Source organism: Mesoplodon densirostris, chromosome 11 (genome assembly GCF_025265405.1).
Source record: "Mesoplodon densirostris isolate mMesDen1 chromosome 11, mMesDen1 primary haplotype, whole genome shotgun sequence".
NCBI classification, from domain to species: Eukaryota; Metazoa; Chordata; class Mammalia; order Artiodactyla; family Ziphiidae; genus Mesoplodon; species Mesoplodon densirostris.
In genome coordinates, this window is record NC_082671.1 from 56,310,430 (window position 1) to 56,331,252 (window position 20,823).

The 20,823-nt window shown below is 40.2% G+C and overlaps 1 protein-coding gene across 4 annotated transcripts in view; it reads left to right on the forward strand.

Moving 5' to 3' along the window:
- Nucleotides 1–20,823, forward strand: part of PRICKLE1 (prickle planar cell polarity protein 1) — a 111,150-nt gene that overhangs the window by 20,986 nt on the left and 69,341 nt on the right. The window contains exon 3 of one of the 4 annotated variants that reach the window (XM_060112163.1): nucleotides 17,739–17,865. The exons of the other annotated variants lie outside the window; for them this stretch is intronic. The gene's annotated coding sequence lies outside the window, so the exon portion shown is untranslated. The remainder of the gene's footprint in view (nucleotides 1–17,738; nucleotides 17,866–20,823) is intronic. 4 annotated transcript variants of the gene reach the window in all.

The window sequence follows — 20,823 nt, forward strand, 5'->3', positions numbered from 1 at the left end:
CGCCTGCCGATGCAGGGGACGCGGGTTCGTGCCCCGGTCTGGGAAGATCCCACATGCCGCGGAGCGGCTGGGCCCGTGAGCCATGGCCGCTGAGCCTGCGTGTCCGGAGCCTGTGCTCCGCAGCGGGAGAGGCCACAGCAGTGAGAGGCCCGCGTACCGGAAAAAAAAAAAAAGAAAAAAGGAAGCTAGGGGAACTGGCTGTGGGTGAAAAGCAATTAGCAAAAAAAAAGCAGATGCAAACAAATACACAGAACAAATGGATAAAACTGCAGGATTGGGGAATTCCCTGGTGGTCCAGTGGTTAGGACTCGGTGTTCTCACTGCTGGGGCCAGGGTTCAATACCTGCTCTGGGAATTAAGATCCCGTAAGTCACGAGGCCAAAAAAAAAAAAAAAAAAAATTGCAAGATTAGCCAGACTTTACCAGTAAGGAGGAGGTGCTGCTTTGGTCCTTTGGTCGTTGGGGAGAGTGAACCCATAAAAAGGGCTCCCTTTTTGTTTACCTCTTCTTTTTCCCTGTGTCCCTTAAGGATCCCATCCTATATTCCCTGTTGCTTTCTTTAATGCCAGTTCATCAGGGTCTTCATGGCCTCTGATAAAGCACCACCTTGGGAATGGGACATGGGGGGAGGTTGAGGTGGGACAGTTGCTTCCCACACCCCTGCTCTATTCCCCCTGTCTCCAAAACACACCCCTCCTAGATGGAGGTACTTCCCAGAGTCTCTGGGCTCTTAAGGTGACCCAACCCACCGGTTTTCTTCCCCACACTGCTCTCCCCTCTCTCCAACTTGCTTGGCTGATGAGAATTTGGAAGAACCCCCTGTTTTAAAACTTTCAGCGCTGATGGCCTCTCCCCTTAGGCGTCACCCAGGGCAGTCCTGCTGTGCTGCTTGAATGTTCCTCAGCACAGAAAGAGCTGCTGTCCCCAGAAGGCTAGTGATATCCAGCAGCAACTCAGATGTCCCTGAATCTGGGAACCCTAACTGAGATATTAATATTTGTATTTGACCTTGACCGTACTGACTCAGATATTTATGAATGATATTTCCAAACATGTGGTATCAATGTTAACTCCTTTTGAGATTCTTTGTTTACTTTCAGTTTGCTAGTGCTAGTGTCTTGCCCCAGATAAAATGTATTTGTATTTATTTAATGCAAATTAAATGCAAGCTAATCCTTTTTGCAATAATTGAATTATTGTTCTTTATTACCAGTGTCACTAAGCTCTACATCTGGATACATTACAGTAAATGTATCCTTTTGCTTTTGTTTACATTCCACTAGAACTTTGGAATCCAAATGATTCTGAAACTGACAAAAATTAAATTAAATCCTTTTACAACTAACCCTTCTGAGGATATTTCTTTGAATTCTTCAGTGAAGTTTGGGAAATGTTATTCCTACATTTTAAAATATGACCTCCAGAAGGATTGCAATAGCATTTTGGAAAGGGACATTTTTCATAGTGGGAGAAGGGTGGGTGGTGAGTCCAATTTTTTTAATGTTATTTCACTTTAGAATTGTGCTATATTTAGGATGACTGTACATCCTGGTTTATGTCTATTGTCCCAACATAGTTATTAATTGCACTCAAAAAATGTCCTGGTTTGCATGATAAATTATATGATCTCCCAACTGTATTCTATTTAATTATGAAACAATTGATCAGGATTTTTGTTTGTCTGTAATTAAGTCTTGCAAAGAAATGCAAAATATATATATATATATATATATATATATAAATTAAAAAGATATATATATACACATATATAAATGGCTTTAAAAAACTCCAATATGTAAGTAGTTTGAGAAAGAAGCAGTCAGTATTCTTACTCACCCTGCTTCAACTTGGCTCACCACAGGCAAGTTTCTGTTTGTGGCAGTAACTTAGCTCTTTATCTTCCAGAGCTGTGAAATTGTCCTGATCACAATTTTAAAAATTTAATTAAATCTGCTAAAATTGGAATGCAAGCTATGTCTTTGTTAGTGATCCAGTGTTTCTGGCCAGTGATCTCCATCATCTGTCTTAGCAGCAAAGTTTCTTCCACTGTTACATCATTTATTTTTTTCTCTTTTCCATCTGTGATTTAGGGTACTGAAGACACTCTTCATATAAGGAGAAGAGTTCACGTCTTCACCACAGTATGAAGTTGATATTTAAATTTTATCTGCAGGTCTTTGCCTTGCTTTGGTTTTCTCATCTTGGCTTTTCTTACATATCTTCATTCATTTATTCATTTCTCATTTCTTTCATTGGTAGTTCTAATTTTTTTCTTTTTTTTAATTTATTTTTAAGATATCTTCCAGAGGCGCTTTATTTCAGAATTCACTTCAGCTGATTTCAGGAACATTTCAAGTAGATTAGCAACTTTTCTTAATTTCCTTTAGCTCTGTTATGTGTATAATATACTTTGAGTCTGTTATCAACGTCTTTTACATCTTCAAAATGGGTTTCACTCTTTTAGACAATCTCTAGTGAGGTTTCCCTCCCCCTCCTAATCTTTCCCTTTGTAATCTTACCATGTTAGCACATATATTTTAATTTTCTAATACAATAAATGAGATAAGATATCTTTGCCTTTTGATTGATTTGAAAATGGGGGGGTGAGACATTACATTTTCACCTATTTGTCTGGGAGCAACCGTAAGGTGACTTCAATGACTGACAAATTTCCCACAGTGATTTTGAATTAGCAATATATCTTGGCCATTCTTAGAGATGATTTTTCATAGTTACTGTACATAAGCATTGAGTCATTTTCATTAAAAACGGACATCTAAAATGGAAAATAAGACAAATTTCATTATACACCCTGATAAAATTTCTAGTGAGGATTTGTAATGTATATATTTGCCTGCAATTGAAAAACATCTGTGGGCTTCTAAACTATGACCTTTAAATTTAAACCAAATTAGTTCATTAGTTCTTGGACAGAATAGTGTTAACTTTCTACTGTAAATAACGCATTTGAAAACACATATTCACCCAAGATAGATGCCACTAGTAAGCTATTCTGTGACTGAGTGTTACAAAACTGTGAGTCCAATGGAGTAGGAAAAAAAATACTATTCAGGAGAAAAATTTGGGTGGAGTAACAGGAAAGTTTAGAAAAAAGAAGGTCAGAGAAGTGACTGGGAGTGGTTAGAAAGGGCTTTCATAACGAAAAATGCCTTTGGTGCTGGAGACTTTTCTATTGTCTTATTTTCTATTGTCTTATTGTGTTATCTTTTTAATAGATCTTTCCCTCACAAGCACACAGAAAAGGAAAACAGAATAAAGGTTATTACTAAGTATATGGTTCCCTTCTTGCCTCAGTGTCCACCATCTTGTTGTAGCAGACAACAGTGTATTATTAGTAAGAGGCATTTGAAGGATGTTGGTTTGATAAAGTATAACCCCTAAGCCATTTCCCCTAACATGATCTTTCTAATATCTTCAAAAAGTGTCTGAGGCTTATCTGGTTCTAATCTTGTCTGGCAATGTGACAAATGCCTCAGGGAAGTGGGAAGGATATAACCTGTCTTCAGAGATTTATAGCATTTCAGGCATCACAAATCCTGGAAGACATTTTTGTTCTTTTGAGGGGTAGGATTCTATTAATATTTTTTATATTATTAACACAAGTTAGCAATATTATTACTGGTTTTCAGAACTGCCAATGGTACATGTGTTTCTTGCATGAAGATGGTGCTTGGGACCTGCCAAGATTAAGGGAAATTTTTTCCAGAATCAGATGCACATGCATTCTTGCCTACTGTTCCTTGTGAACAGTAGTGGCCATGTGTGAAGTGACTGTCCAGGGTTGGGATTACTGCCTTCAGCCACGGCAAAGCACAGATGTAACTAAATAACTGCCTAGCCCAGAATTAACAAAAGCTTGCCTTTAATGGAAAATTGGATCACTTATTCTCTCTCTCCCACACTCTCTCTCTGGCACTATTTCCACACTCTTCAACAAATAGTCTCAGACAATAGAAATGGTATAAATAAGTTTGAATACTGAGTTCAAAGACTAAGAATATCTAAATGTTGAATGATTTCCCATTTTATCTGTGATATTTAAAAATTTATATCTCCACTTTGTTTGAAGAACTTGTTCCTATTTATTTCTTTTCCAGCGTATGTAGAACTAATGGTTAGCACATTAATTTTGTGAAGCAATGTTTAGGGAGCATGGATACAGCTGTTTTGCTTGCCAATGATTTGTGTATCGTATAACACCTTCAGCACAGGCTCCAGACTTTGCACCTGGAATGTACTTCCCCCCGCTGTGAGAATGTGGTAAAAACCTGTTTAATTATGGTCAATCAAATCAGGTAAAATCAATACTGGAGCCAAGGGCAGGTCGGTAGCCTATATCTAAGGGAAGAGAGATCAGGATGTTTCCCTTCGCATGGAAAGTCTTAAGTAGGTTTTATTTTGGTACATTTTAATTAGGAAGGAGCATTTAAGCATCTTGACATTAAAATAACTCTTCTAAATAAAAGACCTCTGATGGCTAAATGGATTATATAAGTTAACATTATTTTCTAAAAGCCACCAGGAAACAGAGTGGCTGTTGAAATGAGAGATATTAGTGACAAAGAAGAAAAAGTGATTTCTTTGAAGGAGTTTCAGTGCATGTCTAGCACTTCACATAGGCCTGAACTCATTGTCCTTTGATTTTCTTTTCTTTCAAACTACTTACTGCTCCCAATTTCTCAGTTTTCTACAGAAATTTACCCTCTACACTGCAACCTAAAAGCTAGGACATCTCACAAATGAAAAAAGACATGTAAAATAAATCATTCAATTCAGTACGCCTGGTTAAATGTCAGATTAAAAAAAAAAATCCTGCCTATTTGGTAGCTATTTGATGGCCTAAGAAAATTAACTAATTCAATATACTTGTACTTCCAACAGTATCTTCTGCCTTCTCAGTTTAGCTTCCCTTGGCTATGGCTTATACCATATCAACAGTATGCAGCAGCTCTGGCTCCTCTATGGGAAAAGGAAGTTCTTTAAAAGAATATAAGGTCATGGGACTTCCCTGGCGGTCCAGTGGTTAGGACTCTGTGCTTCCACTGCAAGAGGCCCAGGTTCGATCCCTGGTCAGGAAACTGAGATCCCACATGCTGCATGGCACAGCCAAAAAAAAAAAAAAAAAAAAGGGAATATAAGGTCGTAAAAGCCAAGAAATAGCACTTTATTACTTTCTGTAAGAAGACTTTTAAAACAGAGCATTTCTTTGTAGCTTAGTGACCCAAAGGCAAAAAGTGATGCTTGTCCAGTGAGCCTGTGGTCCAGCGCCCACCTCCGTCTGGCATCTGCTGGTCCCCGGGAGAGCTGCTGGGGACCCAGACAAGCCGCATCCTGTTGGAGACCGTCACCGCATTTTCCACAACAGCATCGGAATTTTCCTAAGGCACTTTCACATCTGGAATTTTAAAGAAAGTTTGCCCCGCAATAAAATGGTAGTAAATCTTACGAAACATTGTGCCGTTTTTGTTTTAATTAACCTGGCATTTCTCTCGTAAACCATTAACAAATTATTGGTTTTTCCCTCCCTTTTTCACCCTTAATGGTAATAATGGACAAAGAGAAGAATTATGAAATGCTCTTTTGTACTTTACTTTTGAATTAAGGTGGCATAAGTGTTTCCCAGAATATCTTTCCATTTCTAACACAAGAAGATGTGTGCACTGAAGTGTAAATATTACATTTTATTTATGCAAAATAGCATTACTTTATTATGAAGATGTAGCATTTGTATGATTAAACAAGATTGAAACACATTTCTAATGGGCGGCTCGTGTGTCACATGCCTCTATCCAGTCTTTAGAGACACTGTCTTACTTGGAAGCCTGATTTGGAGGCTGTCACCACTACAGTATGCCAGTTACGAAGCATGTGAAGTATCTCTCTAAAAGCCAATTTTAATGACTCCAGCTTGCTATTAGAATAGTTTAATCCAATTCTGAAAGTGACAGTTTCTTATTTTAAAATGTCAAAGCTGTTCAGTTTTTGATTGAAAAAATTGTGATGATTTTAGAATATTTTAATGTGTATGAGGAACCTTTTTTATATAGAGAGAAAAACTTTGCATGGTTACATAAAGCAGTCATGAAACCTAGAATTTTGATTTGCCAGTTTTATAAAAACAAAATGACTCCCACAGAAAGCTCAGAATTGTAATAACTCAAGTATTCCATGTCACAGATGACATAAGGAGCGATCCAGCCCTTCCAATCCCTAAAGCATCTTTTTTTTTTTTTTTTTTTTTTTTTTTTTTTTGCGGTATGCGGGCCTCTCACTGTTGTGGCCTCCCCCGTTGCGGAGCACAGGCTCCGGACGCGCAGGCTCCGGACGCGCAGGCTCAGCGGCCATGGCTCACGGGCCCAGCCGCTCCGCGGCATATGGGATCCTCCCAGACCGGGGCACGAACCCGTATCCCCTGCATCGGCAGGCGGACTCTCAACCACTTGCGCCACCAGGGAGGCCCCCTAAAGCATCTTTTAAGTAAACATGGACATCTTTAAAAATAAAGCATTTGCAGAAAGGAAGAGAGGGTGGTATGTGAATAGGTGATATAAAATCTGGACTTCCATTTGCTATTTTGATTATTGACTTGCCCCTCATTTTTAAGGGAAGCATATGTGGGGGGCAGGGAGTTGCTAACTATGGCTCCTCTCCTGCTCTGACATAATGAGAGACCTGAACTACATGAGCCTGCAAGTTTGGTTAGAACCTGAAATGCATTTTCCAAGGTCATCAAACAAGGTGACCAGTCACAGTTGGCTTGCTTCCTTCATTTATCCCTTCCTTCATCCATTTAACAAACAGTAACTGAGTTGCTCCTCAGGCCAGGCACTGTCCCAGGCCACCTCACAAAAGGCTAAAGCAGAATGAATATGTGTTGAATAAACTGGCTTTATTTATAGAGCATTCACTGTTGTCTTGAACCCTCCCCAAGGCTTAGCTCTTTGCAGCTCAGACGAGCTATTCTGTGGCTGAGTAGCATCCAGCCGTCACCACTCTGGTAGCAATTAGTGGCCTGTTCTTGGTCTGCGTCCTACACTGGGCCATCAGCTTTTTGGAGGCAGGGCAGTGTCTCCTTCTAGCCTGGGTGCCTGGCACATTGTAGGTACTCTGCAATATTTGCTGAGCAAATTTCTGCATTGGCCATTTAAATCCTCCTTTGAAACTCATAATGGAGTTATGTGTAGAAACTGGGAAGTCAGGATTGACTGTATAGACTTCTTGACTAATTGTAGAAGTCATTTGTTCAGTCATTTAATAAAGATTTATTGAGGTCCTACTTTGTGCCAGACCCTATCTCTGTATAAGTGTCAAGATGGGAGAGCTCAGACCTGGAGCCACACTGTGCTTGTTTGAATCCCGGCTGCCACACTTGCTAGCTGGCAGATCTCAAGCAGGTCATTTAATCTCTTCTGTAGAGTGGGGGTAATAATAGCCCCTCCACTATAGTGTGTTGTAAGGATGAAATTACTTGCTTTATATCCAGTGCTTAGGTCCTGTGTGGGTAGTAGTTATTACTGTTGGTGGTTATTAGAAAGAACAAAGATGAGCATGTTGTGAGATGAAGCTGGAAAGGTCGGAGGACCACATCTCCCAGTTTGGGGCCTCATCCTCCATCCTAGGAAGCCATCAAAGCGTTCAAGCTGGGGCACGGTGGTGGTGAAGTCTGTAGCATTTTGCCTCTGCCAAGGCCAGAGAACCTCCTTCAGTGAATTCAACAAGCACTTGCTTAAGGCAGCCTTGTAAGTGGCCACTTGAACATAATCAATAGGGCTTTATGTCTGAACCACGGAAAAGAATATGGATTGTATTCAGGAACTAAGTGGGGTGGTAAATGTTTGCTTACCTTCAAAGTGGAATTAAGAGGTACATAATATTACAGACCTACCTTCAGGCTACTTGTAAAGAAAATCAAATTTGGTGATTAAATGCTGAAAGGTGTAATTCTTTTTACTTTCTGGGTTCCCTAGAATAATGAAAGGTTTATATGCGCTAGGAATAAGAGTAAGGTTGTTGCTAATTCTGAGTAACCGGGCTTCCCTGGTGGCGCAGTGGTTGAGAGTCCGCCTGCCGATGCAGGGGACATGGGTTCGTGCCCTGGTCCGGGAAGATCCCACATGCCGTGGAGCGGCTGGGCCCGTGAGTCATGGCCGCTGAGCCTGCACGTCCAGAGCCTGTGCTCTGCAACGGGAGAGGCCACAACAGTGAGAGGCCCGCGTACAGCAAAAAAAAAAAAAAAAAAAAAAAAAAAAAAAAAAATTCTGAGTAACCATGTAACATACAAAGAAAATGCTGTATAGGAATAATGGTTATTCTAGAAGAATCCTAGAGGGATGATTTTAAAAAGCTCTTCTTGAATAAGTAAGCTTTATTTCTTATTGTTAAAATGTTTAGACTCATAACTTACAAATACTCATGTGTCACATTTCAAAATTATGTGTCAGACCATAAAAAAAAATGAGAAAAAATTTAACCCTGAGCTCTTATGTCATTTGAAACTTGAAAATACACTGGAAACAATTATTTTGGTACATTCTTATTTTAAAAATTAATTATATGTATGTAGTAATCAGTACATATGTTGTGAAAGATTTTAAATTTTGGAGGTGGGGATAAGAAAAGGAAAGCAAAGAAACATTGCTAAACTGATTTTATAGTCCCACAGAAAGATGATTGTTTTCCACATATTTAAACAAAATAATATTATTTAAACCCCCCAAAATATTTGGGCTAAGTTTCTTCTATTTTCCTTTATAATCTAACAGAATTTGTGTATTCTAAAGGAGTTTGAAAAATTTTTTTAAAGCTGCCCACTCAAAGCAATACTTTTAAGTGGACCATCCCCTCCAAGTGTCTGTATTGCACTACCTAGTATGGTACTCTTGGTTAAAGAAAAAAAGGTCTAGGTCCATTCTCTGTGATTCAGACTAGAGAAATTTTCATATGAATACCCATTATTGCCCAGTGCCTTAGGGAAAGAGTTGAAGAAGGGAACTTGAACCTGGGTTTTAGGGGGAAAGTTCCATATTTTAAAACCTCCACCTCGAATAGGACTTGGATTTGTTGACATTAATAAATGCATTCCCTTGCTTCTGTCGGGTTTGGCTAAAAGTCTTTATTGAACTTGGAGCTTCCCATTTTAGTAGGCATTGGCCTTGCTTCGTGTGATACTTTTGCTGTCTTACAGGTTTCTATTAATAGTTCCTCCACTGAATAATTTGTGAAATGTTAATGGGTCTAAAAGGGAAACACAGAAGTCATCTCCCACCTTTGGAACGTCTTAGTCCAGACTCCTTTTTAAAGGATTATTAGGGAAATAAATTTCCATAGTTTTCTTGGAAGTAGTGTCTTTCTCCAACCACAATTCTGGTCATTTTTATACTATTTAATTGTAAAAGTTTCCATTTAAAAATTGAGTTATTTTACTTTTTTCTGGCTCGTTCATTTTATTTTCTAATTTCTTTACAGTAAGAATGGTAGGTGCTGTGTAGTGAGCACTTAATACATGCAAGGCTTACATGCATTATCTCTTTTAATCTTTACAATGATAAGCAAAATGAATTCAGTTCTAAGCCCCATTGTAGTATCAGCTTATTTAATGCTTACATAACTTGATGAGTATTTTTATTATCACCACTTTTCAAAGGAGGAAACTGAGGCAGACATTCAGTGATTTGCCCCAGGTCACCTAGGGTAGGTGGCAGCACGGGGGAGGCACCCTGGTCCCTCTGACTCTAGAACCCATATGCCTTTTGATAACATGATACAATGGACATATTTGTTTGAAACTTTTTTTAAAAGAAACTGAGGGTGGCATACAAATATTCATATTCTAAAACACCTCTTCCCTCTTTGCCAAAAGATTTGTTGTGTTTACTCAACTTTAAAACAGGGTCTTTATGTACATTTCTGATAAAACAGCTGCTTGTGGTACTGCTCACAGCTACCTCAGCCCAACTCTTTCAACTTCCTCCCTGGATTCCTTTTCAAAAGAAGAGAGAGGATGCATTCTTTATGGCAATGATGCCCCTGGCAGGGGTGATCCCTCAGGAATCTTGATGATTCCTAAGATTTTCCTGCTAGTTTCTACCATAAGACTGGCCATAATGATAGTAAGAATAAAAATGACAAAGATAACTCATATTTGTGGGTACTTTCTGTGCTCCAGGCCCTGGACTAAGCACTTTTCATACATCATCTTTTTTTTTTTTTTTTTTTTTTTTTTTTTGCGGTACGCGGGCCTCTCACTGTTGTGGCCTCTCCCGTTGCGGAGCGCAGGCTCAGCGGCCATGGCTCACAGGCCCAGCCGCTCCGCGGCATGTGGGATCCTCCCGGATCGGGGCACAAACCCGTGTCCCCTGCATCGGCAGGCGGACTCTCAACCACTGCGCCACCAGGGAAGCCCCATTACCTTTTTTGACTTTCACAGCCCTCTATGGTAGATACTATTATTTTCTCCATTTTACAGAAATAGAAAATAAGGTGTTAGGACATTAAGTAACTTTCTTAAGTGTAGTGAATGGCTAATGGAGATTTCAATCAGTGTCTGTCATGCTTTGCAAAACCCATCTTCTTAACCCCTCTGCTGTTCTGTAGGTTAAGGACCATAGTAATAACTAGTTAAACATTGTAGAGCCAAAGTGGGGTTTTTGGTGGGCTGGAGTGGTGAGGATTAGCTGTTTCTTACCAACTGGTTTTAAAAATTCAAAATCCTTCGTTACATTGGTTAAAAACTGGATGGTCTTTGCCTACGAAGTGAACTGGGCTCTAACAGTGGACGCATACAAAAGCAGGCAGTCAGCTGGCTTCTTTTCAGAAGGGAAGATGTCCAAATAAACATCTCCTCCTCCCTTGGGCCACACACACACAGAAGAAACTGGCTTGGAGCTCTTGGCCCAACGTGTGTGTTTCTCTTTCCTCTATTCTCCTCCTGCTTTATTTATTTGCCACCATTCAGACATGGCACCCTTATTCTTTACAGGTGGATCAATATTTACAGCCATTCAGAGGAGACGTTGGCTCTTCCCGTTTTCTAGGCTGCCGTGTAACAAAAGCTGCCTGTTTTTCTTCACATCTGCTAGCAGAACTGCAGTTAGATTTAGCAGGAGCTTTGAGAGATGGCCAGTTCAAAGGAATTTTGTTTGGAGCACTCAGCCATTTTCCTGTTTGCTAGGAGAGGGAAATATCCCTCCGAACACAGGCATGAGACCCAGAGGCGGGTATGTGGTTCAGAGTGGACATTTATTTCTCATCTTTATTTTTTTCTCATGATCACCTCAACATTCTGATGTGTGATCACAGCCATCTGTACAATTATAGCTATTTAACCTACCATAAGTTTAAAATTGAAGGTTGGGGATTCCCTGGTGGCGCAGTGGTTGAGAGTCCGCCTGCCGATGCAGGGGACACGGGTTCGTGCCCCGGTCCGGGAAGATCCCATGTGCCGCAGAGCGGCTGGGCCCGTGAGCCATGGCCGCTGAGCCTGCGCATCGGGAGCCTGTGTTCCGCAGCGGGAGAAACCACAACAGTGAGAGTCCCGTGTAACACAAAAAAAAAAAAAAAAATTGAAGGTTACATAGGTGCATATTAACAAGGGTGGTGCTGATAAATTTTAAAAACCCAGCATTTTAAAATTAATGAATGTGATTGGCTTTAATTATAAAAAAAATACGTATGTCTAGCAGGCTTCCTCAGTAATACGCTGACTACAGCACATGTTTCCTCAAATAATTGCAGAGCTCAGCTTTATCATTAAGCAGACGGTTTCTATTAATTCCCAAGGAAAGTAAATGATTGCAATTAACCAAATACTCAAAACTTGAGGATTTTAGAGTTCAGTCCTACGATTTCCAGCATGAGTCTGTGTGTCACCCTTTTCTTCAAGGGATGCAAAGACAATTTCATAACGTCGCCCATTTTATAGGGGGGCTTTGAATGTAATTTTGAGAGTTCTCAAAGCTAAGTTGATGCTAAATCTCTGTTGCCTGGCTGCTTCTAAATTTTTGTGGTATTTTTTGTTGTTTTGGTAGTAGAGAAGGGGTTGAAAATATTCTAGTTAAATTTGAGTCCCAGCAGGGTGGAAAAGAGTTCCAAAACCCTGTAAATTCAGGTAGTACCATAGAGGTCATTTCTTTTAAACAAATGCTCCTTTGCTTCCTTGCCCTGTTGTACAACATGCATGAGTCAATTTCATTGGCTTGACAGTGTCAAAGAAAAGATAAACTGTTGGAGAATATTCCCATGCAAGTCCACCCCACCTCCAATTAAATAGACTAATGTTCGCAGTGGATTTCTTCAGACTTGTTGATTTTAACCAAATAATATCGATTCCTCTCTTTTTCGTTTTAAAATTAGTCATTTGCTCAACAAAGTTTTGTTCGGGTGGGCGCTGTGTGCAGGATGCTAGAGCTGGAAGGAAAAAGGTTTTTGTTCCTGATTTCAAGGAGCTTACAAAGCAGGTGCAAAGACAGACATTGTAAATTGTCACAGTTCTAGGCTATACATGGACAGGGAGCATCTCAGCACATGGGCAGGTGTCAGGAAAGAATCAGAGCAGAGAAGGGACTTGAGCTAAGGCTAGAAGGATGAATAGAAATGTTCCAAGTTGTCAGCACAGTGGGAGGGGAGAGTGTTTGCAACGTGGGGAGGCCCCAAAGCAGGGTGGGATCCGGGACCTCTCAGGTAATTAGATGTTGCCAGGATGCAAATTTCAAGGAAAGTGTGTTGGAAGCTCAGGTCAGACTGGTCGGCTGGGGCCAGATAATGATGCCCTTTTCTGCCTTGCTAAAAAGGAGTTGAGATTTTTATCCTGCAAGTGATACCCTTTGTGGCAGCAGTCTGGAGAAGTATAGATTATAGGAGGAGAGACCAGACTGGGGAGATAGTGACCCATCCATTAAAGAGTCTAAAGAAGAGACGGAAGTCCATGGGGACTTTCAGGTTTCTGGTTTAGGCCACTGTTGGGAGGAGGCATGCATATCCTATGAGATAGACTGTGGAAAGAGAAAGGAAAGGGTGCCTGGATTCACCCAAGTGGAGATGGTCAGTAGCAGTAGGGTGAAAGATAGGGGCATTACACCGTCCCAGGGCATAAAGGAGACTTTGAGTCACTGGAAGCCCCGCTCTGAGAACTCTGCATATGACCCATGCAACTATGTCAAGATCAGCTTAACAACAGGTATTTTAACCCGTTTCCCTCTTGGTTTCTTACACTCTTTATTTTGTATTCTCACAAACCCCCATTTGGTGTGGATTCTGCTGTAGCTTGTTGGATGTATGTTCTTACCTCTGACCAGCTTTAGCAAGACCCCTCGATGCCACAGGGCTTGGGAACCCTGGCGGATGAGGAACGCTGGGATGGGTGCCAATTGTTACGCCTCATACCTTTATTCTAGCTTCCTGTGGGGGGAGGCGACCTTATCTAGAAAGTTCTAAGCTCCCCAAGTTCTCTCCCTTCTTCTTACGCCAAATCAGGAAACCTTCTGAGACTCTGGTTTGCAGCTTTATCATTAGTTTAAATTGCAGATGGGGGTTGGACAGGCCAGCACATTCTTTCCATCTGAAATAATGACCTTCCTCTTCCCCACCTCCTCTCCGGAAAACAGACCTTTAGGGCCCAGCTCAAATTCCCCCTCCTCTTTTTTTTTTTTTTTTTTTTTTTGCGGTACGCTGGCCTCTCACTGTTGTGGCCTCTCCCGTTGCGGAGCACAGGCTCCGGATGCGCAGGCTCAGCGGTCATGGCTCACGGGCCCAGCTGCTCCGCGGCATGTGGGATCTTCCCGGACCGGGGCACGAACCCGTGTCCCCCACATCGGCAGGCGGACTCTCAACCACTGCGCCACCAGGGAAGCACCACCCCCCTTTGACCACACCTCCTGAAAGGGAGCCAGCCCTTGCTCCTTGGAACTTATTATTCTGGACCCTTTATTCACCACTTAGCTTATACGGTCTTGTGTAGTTAGTTATTCCGGTGTGTGTGACTGCTGTGTACTCCTAGATGGACTGTCCTTGGGGGAGGACCCTGGATTGTCCTTTTTGTCGCCTGTATTACGCTTATGCTTAGAAAGCACGAATACATATTTTTCTGTTAATATATTAGGGAGATTTAAAGACAGAGGATATGTTTTCTACTACATATACTGTGAAATTTAACCTTGATTTTCTTCTCTCATAAATTAAAATTGTCAGTTATAAATATCACTGCCTTCATTAGGCACATAATACTGTTAATCTGAGAACCTTGAAAGTAGGTTTATCCAGTTCCCGGTTTTTAATCTGAATTGTTCTAATAATGGTAGCTCATACTTTCTGAGCCTCACATATTTTATCGCATTTGGTTTTTAAAAATAACATTGTGAATTAGGTGTATTGTTTTCTCCATTAGGCAGCTGGGGAAGCTGGGCCTCAGAGAAGAGAAGTAACCTATCCTGAGGCACACAGGTGTCTACAAAGCTCCACCTCCACATCCTGGGGTTTTGTCTATTGCATTGTGCTACTGGCTCTTGTGTGTCTATTACATTACATAACTGCCCAAGTACTTCCTGGGTATCTGTTAGCCTCTGTTAGAAATAGTTAAAACTATCTGGCTCCCAATCCCTTGCTCTTTTGACCACCATACACCACTTCCTATTATCAGCACTTGCTAGGAAGATGCCTCAGGTGGAGGTTTGAAAGTAGCTCATTCTAAGAGCCTCCCCATTCTGAGATTCAATGTTATCAAAGTTAGACATATAAGGGAAATAATATTACAGGGGGTAGAAATTATTCCAGCTACAGAAAATAATTTCAAATCTGCTCCAGATTGCTCCTGTTAGTAATAATACGTGAATACTTTGGAGCCTGCAGCTAATTACAGAAAACAAAAACAAAAAACAAAACTCAGGGTCTATTTTGTCAGAACTGTTAACAAGTAATCAAAATGGCTGGTTTCAATTTCTTTCTTTCTTTTCTCTTCTTGCAAAATAGTTGAAATGCAATGAAAGTGAAAGGCCCAAAGACACACAACAACAAAACACAGAGAGAGACTTCTTGGAAAATTCACAAAGCTACATGATTCAGCCAGTAAATTTAAGAGTTTTAGTGCCTTGTTAGAAAATTTGATGCTGGTTGAAGTCAGCTTGAGAAATTCTCAAGTACTAAATGGAAGATTTGCCGCTTTAAAGGGTTCCAAGTAAAGAGGAATATTTAATTCTTTCATCAATTTGCCTCAGATAGTCCCGAGAGCTGGATAATACAAAGAGGCAGCGGCAAGTCAGGTGAAAAATTCTTTCCATTGTATGAATCTGTTTTCATTTAACTTTTATTAATGTCCACTATACCTATTTTGTCTTTGTATAACATAATTTTGTCTGTGATTGATTAGCCGTCCATTTCAAATTTATGTGTACTGTGATTTCATTAACTTTACCCTTAAGCAATGTGTTTTCAGACATATTAATGAGGTGGGAGTCTTTTCAGAGTATTCATAACTTATACTTTTTATTTTTGGCTTAGCATCAAACTTTGAAATCCTGTGAGGCAAAGGGCTGAATTCTGAGCCTGCATGACTCCAGGGAAGGTCTCCCATATATTTTCAAGCATGTTTGTTCATCATTGTTTAGAAAAGACTACTTTCTCACATCTAAAGTAAGAAAGTAGAGATTTCTTTCTCTACTGCCAATTAAGAATTTCCTTGAAAAAACATCTTTGGGCTGCAGAGATGTTTTTACTGAGTCCTTTAAATTAGTTTCATGACATTCCTCTTTTAAAAATATTTTAATGTGTTGAATTTTAATGTTTTCTAAGAACATACTAAAACAAAATACAAATAGCCAACTTAATGTATGTGATTTGGGAAGATTAGGTATTTCTCCTACATTCTGCTCAATGCATACTTGCTATGAGAAACTGCAGAATGCATCCTGGCTTTATGCATTTGGATATCTATATCATTCATCCAATGACATTCAACAGTATTTTTAAGGCCCACTAACCATGTGCTAGTGGTTGTCAAAATTCAGTGTGGTCACCTTAGGAGTTCACGTTCACTTCTCCTCCAAAGCCAGTAATAGGAAAAGCAGCTAATCCTCATCTACTATAAGAGGAAGTCAGAGGTAATGACTAAAATTTTTAAATTAAGTATAATAGTTCTACATATTATTTAGAAATATGGAGGTAAGTAGTGGAAGAAATAACTACAAGAGTTAAAAGTGGTTGACTCTGTTGGCCAAGGGTGGCCAAATGACTACTGTGTCTGTTGTGAGCCTTTTAGCATTGCTTTGCTTTTAAAAAGTGTATGTGTGTCTGTGTGTGTATATAAATCTTTGATAAAATAGACATTTTCAAAAGCATAACTAATTTTACCAGATGGTTAGCATTGTTCTTAGAGTTTTGGGTAGAGATTGAATTCTGTCCATATCCTGATGGAACTCCCCTGTCCTGCAAAAGGTAAGGCCCACCATCTTTACTTGGCAGGTGGAGGAAAAGGCCTGAACCTGCGGTTGGGTCCATGAATGTAACACTGGGAGGTGGGAGTAGGGCAGATTTGGCTCACCAGATTCCCAACCCAAATAATGAATGTTGCAGGAGGATTTTAATTGGTAAAACATGATAGATTTACAAACATAACATAAAAAATAGCTACAAAAATTGAGAAATTGTTGAGGAATAGCATATCTACATAGTACCAAGAAAATTACGTATACTAACGATTGACAAAAACAAAACAAAGTAAAACAAAACCCACTTTTTTTTTTTTTTTTTTTTTTTTTGCGGTACGCGGGCCTCTCACTGTTGTGGCCTCTCCCGCTGCGGAGCACAGGCTCCAGACACGCAGGGCTCACGGGCCCAGCCACTCCACGGCACGCGGGATCCTCCCAGACCGGGGCACGAACCCGCGTCCCCTGCATAGGCAGGTGGACTCTCAACCACTGCACCACCAGGGAAGCCCAAAAACCTACTTTTAAAATGGAGAAATATGGTGCTCACCAACTAAACTGGGTGATCACTCTGAAATTCAGTAACAGTGGGGCAATCTTATGTGTTTCTTGATGTGAAACAATAGGAAGCAAGGTGAGCAGTGTGAAACAATGTGAAACATACCACCACCAGTGAAATCTTCTTTCCAAGAATCCAGTCAAACCTGACACAGGTTACAGGAAATAGAGGGGCTCGCAGAATATGTTAAAAGACGATATAAGGAAACAATCAAATCCAGAATGAGGCCCTTCTAGAAGACAACAGTTGTGATGCTTCAAAAAGCCAGTGTGATTTAAAGAAATGATGGGGACACTATTCTAGTCTAAAAGGTCTAAAGAGACCTAGTGACCAAACGCAGTGTACCACTTTGTTCGGATCCTGGTTAGGTGAGGAAAAAGCTGCTATTAAAACGTTTTAGGGAATTCCCTGGTGGTCCAGTGGTTCGGACTCTGCACTGTTACTGCTGAGGGCCCAGGTTCAACCCCTGATCTGGGAACTAAGATCCCGCAAGCCAAGTGGCGCAGCCAAAAAAAAAAAAAAAAAAAAAATTAAAAACAAATTGAAAATTTTGAATAGAGATTAAATATTTGATGATATTATGAAAATTATACAAAAACCCTAGTTTTAGAAACTTACTTGCTTTGACAGTGTAGAAAATAAAACCAAAGGCCACAAGAACCACATCTTGGTGAAATCTAGTGCTGCCACAGCCGAGTTCTCAGTGCTTCCCTCCCCACAACGCTTTTCTCGCCCTCTGCCCACAGAATGACATGGATGGAGTTCCTACCTCTGCCACGTTGCTGGTTTTCTTGGGCATGCCATCTTCCCCTCAGACCTTCATTTCTTGACAAGATAAAATAACTGTACCAACCTCATGAGGACCATGGTCAAGTGAGTTCTGTTATGACCTTGTAGATGGGACAGTGCTATGCACATGTGCAGTGTCAAGCCTGTTTCTCTTCCTTGCTCCAGGCCGCCCCCCTGCCCCGCACCTGGTCCACCCCCCTGCCCCGCACCTGTGTGCTACATGCTTATTTACTGTGTCAAGTGCCATATGATCAGTATTGCATTAAATGCTCCCAGCAGTCCTATTCTCATTCCCATTTTACAGATGAAGAAACTGAGTCTTAAAGAGATAGCTAATTTTCCTAAGGCTGACATGATGAGGAGGCTGAGTGGAGAATTTGTATGCAGCCCGTAACTCCAGACTCAAACCGTCCACCATCATACTGTTGCCATCTTCCTGCCAGGGAGCAGAGCAGTCTACTCTCCTCCTAGGGGAAAAAATGCTCATTTAGTTACCCTCCCCAAAATGAAGTGGGAGTTTGAGGAATCTTAGCACAAACTTTTATTGGCTTAGGTTGTGTAGCATAAATAAATTTATTGATTTAACTCCTGAAACATTTCCATCTTTTAATGTGTCCAAGAAGGTCTTAAACAAAACTAGGGAGGTTCATGACATACTCACAGTGTAATTCCTGATTATCTTGACGAGGTGGGATGATTTTGTGTTGTACTCATCGCAGTTGAGTTTCTTACACCGGCTCGAATGCCAACTGGAAGAGATATCAGATAGTCTTCTCTAGGACATTGGATTGTAATTAAAGGGCTCTTTTGTTCCACTGCTTCTCTTACTTTCTCTGAAGTCCAAACTCAAAACCAGAACTCTAGCATACTTAACATTTCTTTCAGTCTTGTGCATTAATAAAACTTTTTTTTCTTGTTGCTTTATAAGGAATATATTTAGAAAGGCACAAAGGACTCATTTCTTTAAAAGCTTAATGCATAAATATGTGACTTTTAGATACAAAAGTGATTGAACTCTTAAACCTAATGCAAGGTTCTTAATTAATAACTGACTACATATAGTAATCACTGAAATTTCTAGGAAAATGGAAATTGCTGATGGAAAACTATGATAAGAATTATAGAAGTGCCTGCTCACACCAAGACAGCTGTCAGCTGTCCCATTAAGAAAGGGTGCTGTGTGCTTCCAGGCTAGGAAATAAGGCCACAGTAATTTAAAGACACAGATAAACTTTCTGATTGTATTAGTTTTGTAACTATTTTAATCATTTTCTAATTTTAGAGAGAAGTTGGATATTCAATTATACTTTCAGGAGACTGTTTAGCATCAATTATTTAAAAATTATTTTAAATATGTATGCTTTAGTAAAATTCACAATTCATTTTAAAGCCATTAAATACAATTAATTCCTATGTGTTTTCTTGAAGTTGACATAGTACAGCTACCAGTGTCTCACTTTTGGGAAATCAAAGGCAATGAATGGTTAGATCAAAGACCTGGTGTCTTTTAAAAAGAAAAAGAGGAAATTTCCTAGCGGCCCAGTGGCTTGGACTCCGTGCTCTCACTGTTGAGGGCCTGGGTTCAGTCCCTGGTTAGGGAACTAAGATCCCACAAGCCGTGTGGTGTGGCCAAAAAAAAAAAAAAAAAGGAAAGAAACTGTTTATGTGTATGTGTTTATGTGTAGCATTGCAGTAACTTGCACCAAATATAATGCACTTATAGATAGGAAAACTTACTCCTGGTCTATCCCTACGCTGTGCAGTCATGATGAGGGATGGGAAGTATAAGATGTGGTGCTCTGTCTTAAGCAGCTTAAAATCTCATGGGGCAGACAAAAACGTCATACACATTAAAGTGTTAGGACACTAACTCTTGCAATATTAACTGCAGTATTGAACCAGAACCTTGACACTCCACACTCCCAAGTGTGGTCCTCAGACCCAGGGCAGTTCTGTGGACGGAAGCTTATGAGGATTGTATAATGTCAGGCCCCATCCCGACCTATACTGCATCAGCATTTGTACATGATCCCCACAGATTGAGTACTCTGCCTATTAAAGTTTGAGAAGTGCTGAGCTGGAATAACGCAAGCAGTGTGTTTTAGACCCCACAGCACTGTCCAATGAACTTTCTGCAATGATGGAAATAGTCTCTTTTGTTTGCTGCCCAATACAAGAGCCACTAGCTTATGTGGCTGTTGAGCACTTGAAATGGAGGTAGTGCAGCTGAGGAACTGAATTTTTCATTCTAAATTTAAACTTAAATAGCCACATGGGGCTAGTGGCTACCGTATTGGACCGTGTGGGAGAAGAAAGCACTGGATGAAAAACCAAGAGATTTAATACTTGTTTCAGCACTAATGATATGGACCACCTTGAGGAAGTACCCTTAACTTACTTTGCCTCAGGTTTGTCATCTGTAGATGATGGGTTGAATTAGATGATCTTAAAGGTTTTTTGTGTTTGTTTTGGGTTTTTTCTTTTTTCTTTTTTTTTTTTTAGTATTACTGTTACAACACTGCTTTTGTTGAAAGAACGCTTCTTTGAACAACTGAGTCTTGACATGGACATGCCATTCGTAAGAGTATATCCTGGGAAGAGTAAATAAAGTAGGAAGGAAAGATGGATTTATCTCCACGAGGGAGGAGAGCATAGTTTGGTACTCAGTACATACAAAATATTCAGAAAATGTCTTGTTCCCGCTTTATCCCCAAAGCCTAGATCACTGTCTGATACACAGTAAACACTTACTGTAAATTTGTTGCAGAAGTGAATCAATGTGATGGTTAAATGAATGCTCAAATCATCAGAGTTGGTATTTAAGTCTGTTTGACTTGGTCCATTATTACTGGGTTTTGGTTTTTGTTCCTTGGTGCATTTATTCAAGAATAGTCTCCCCTCAGGTCCCAGTTAACACAAAACAGATAATTCAGGAGGCGTATTTGTGTTGAGTGAGGCGTTTTAATTTAGCAACACCCAAATGGCATCTTTATGTTGAGATCTTGTAAATATAAGAATGGAGAAGAACTAAAATAACTCTTT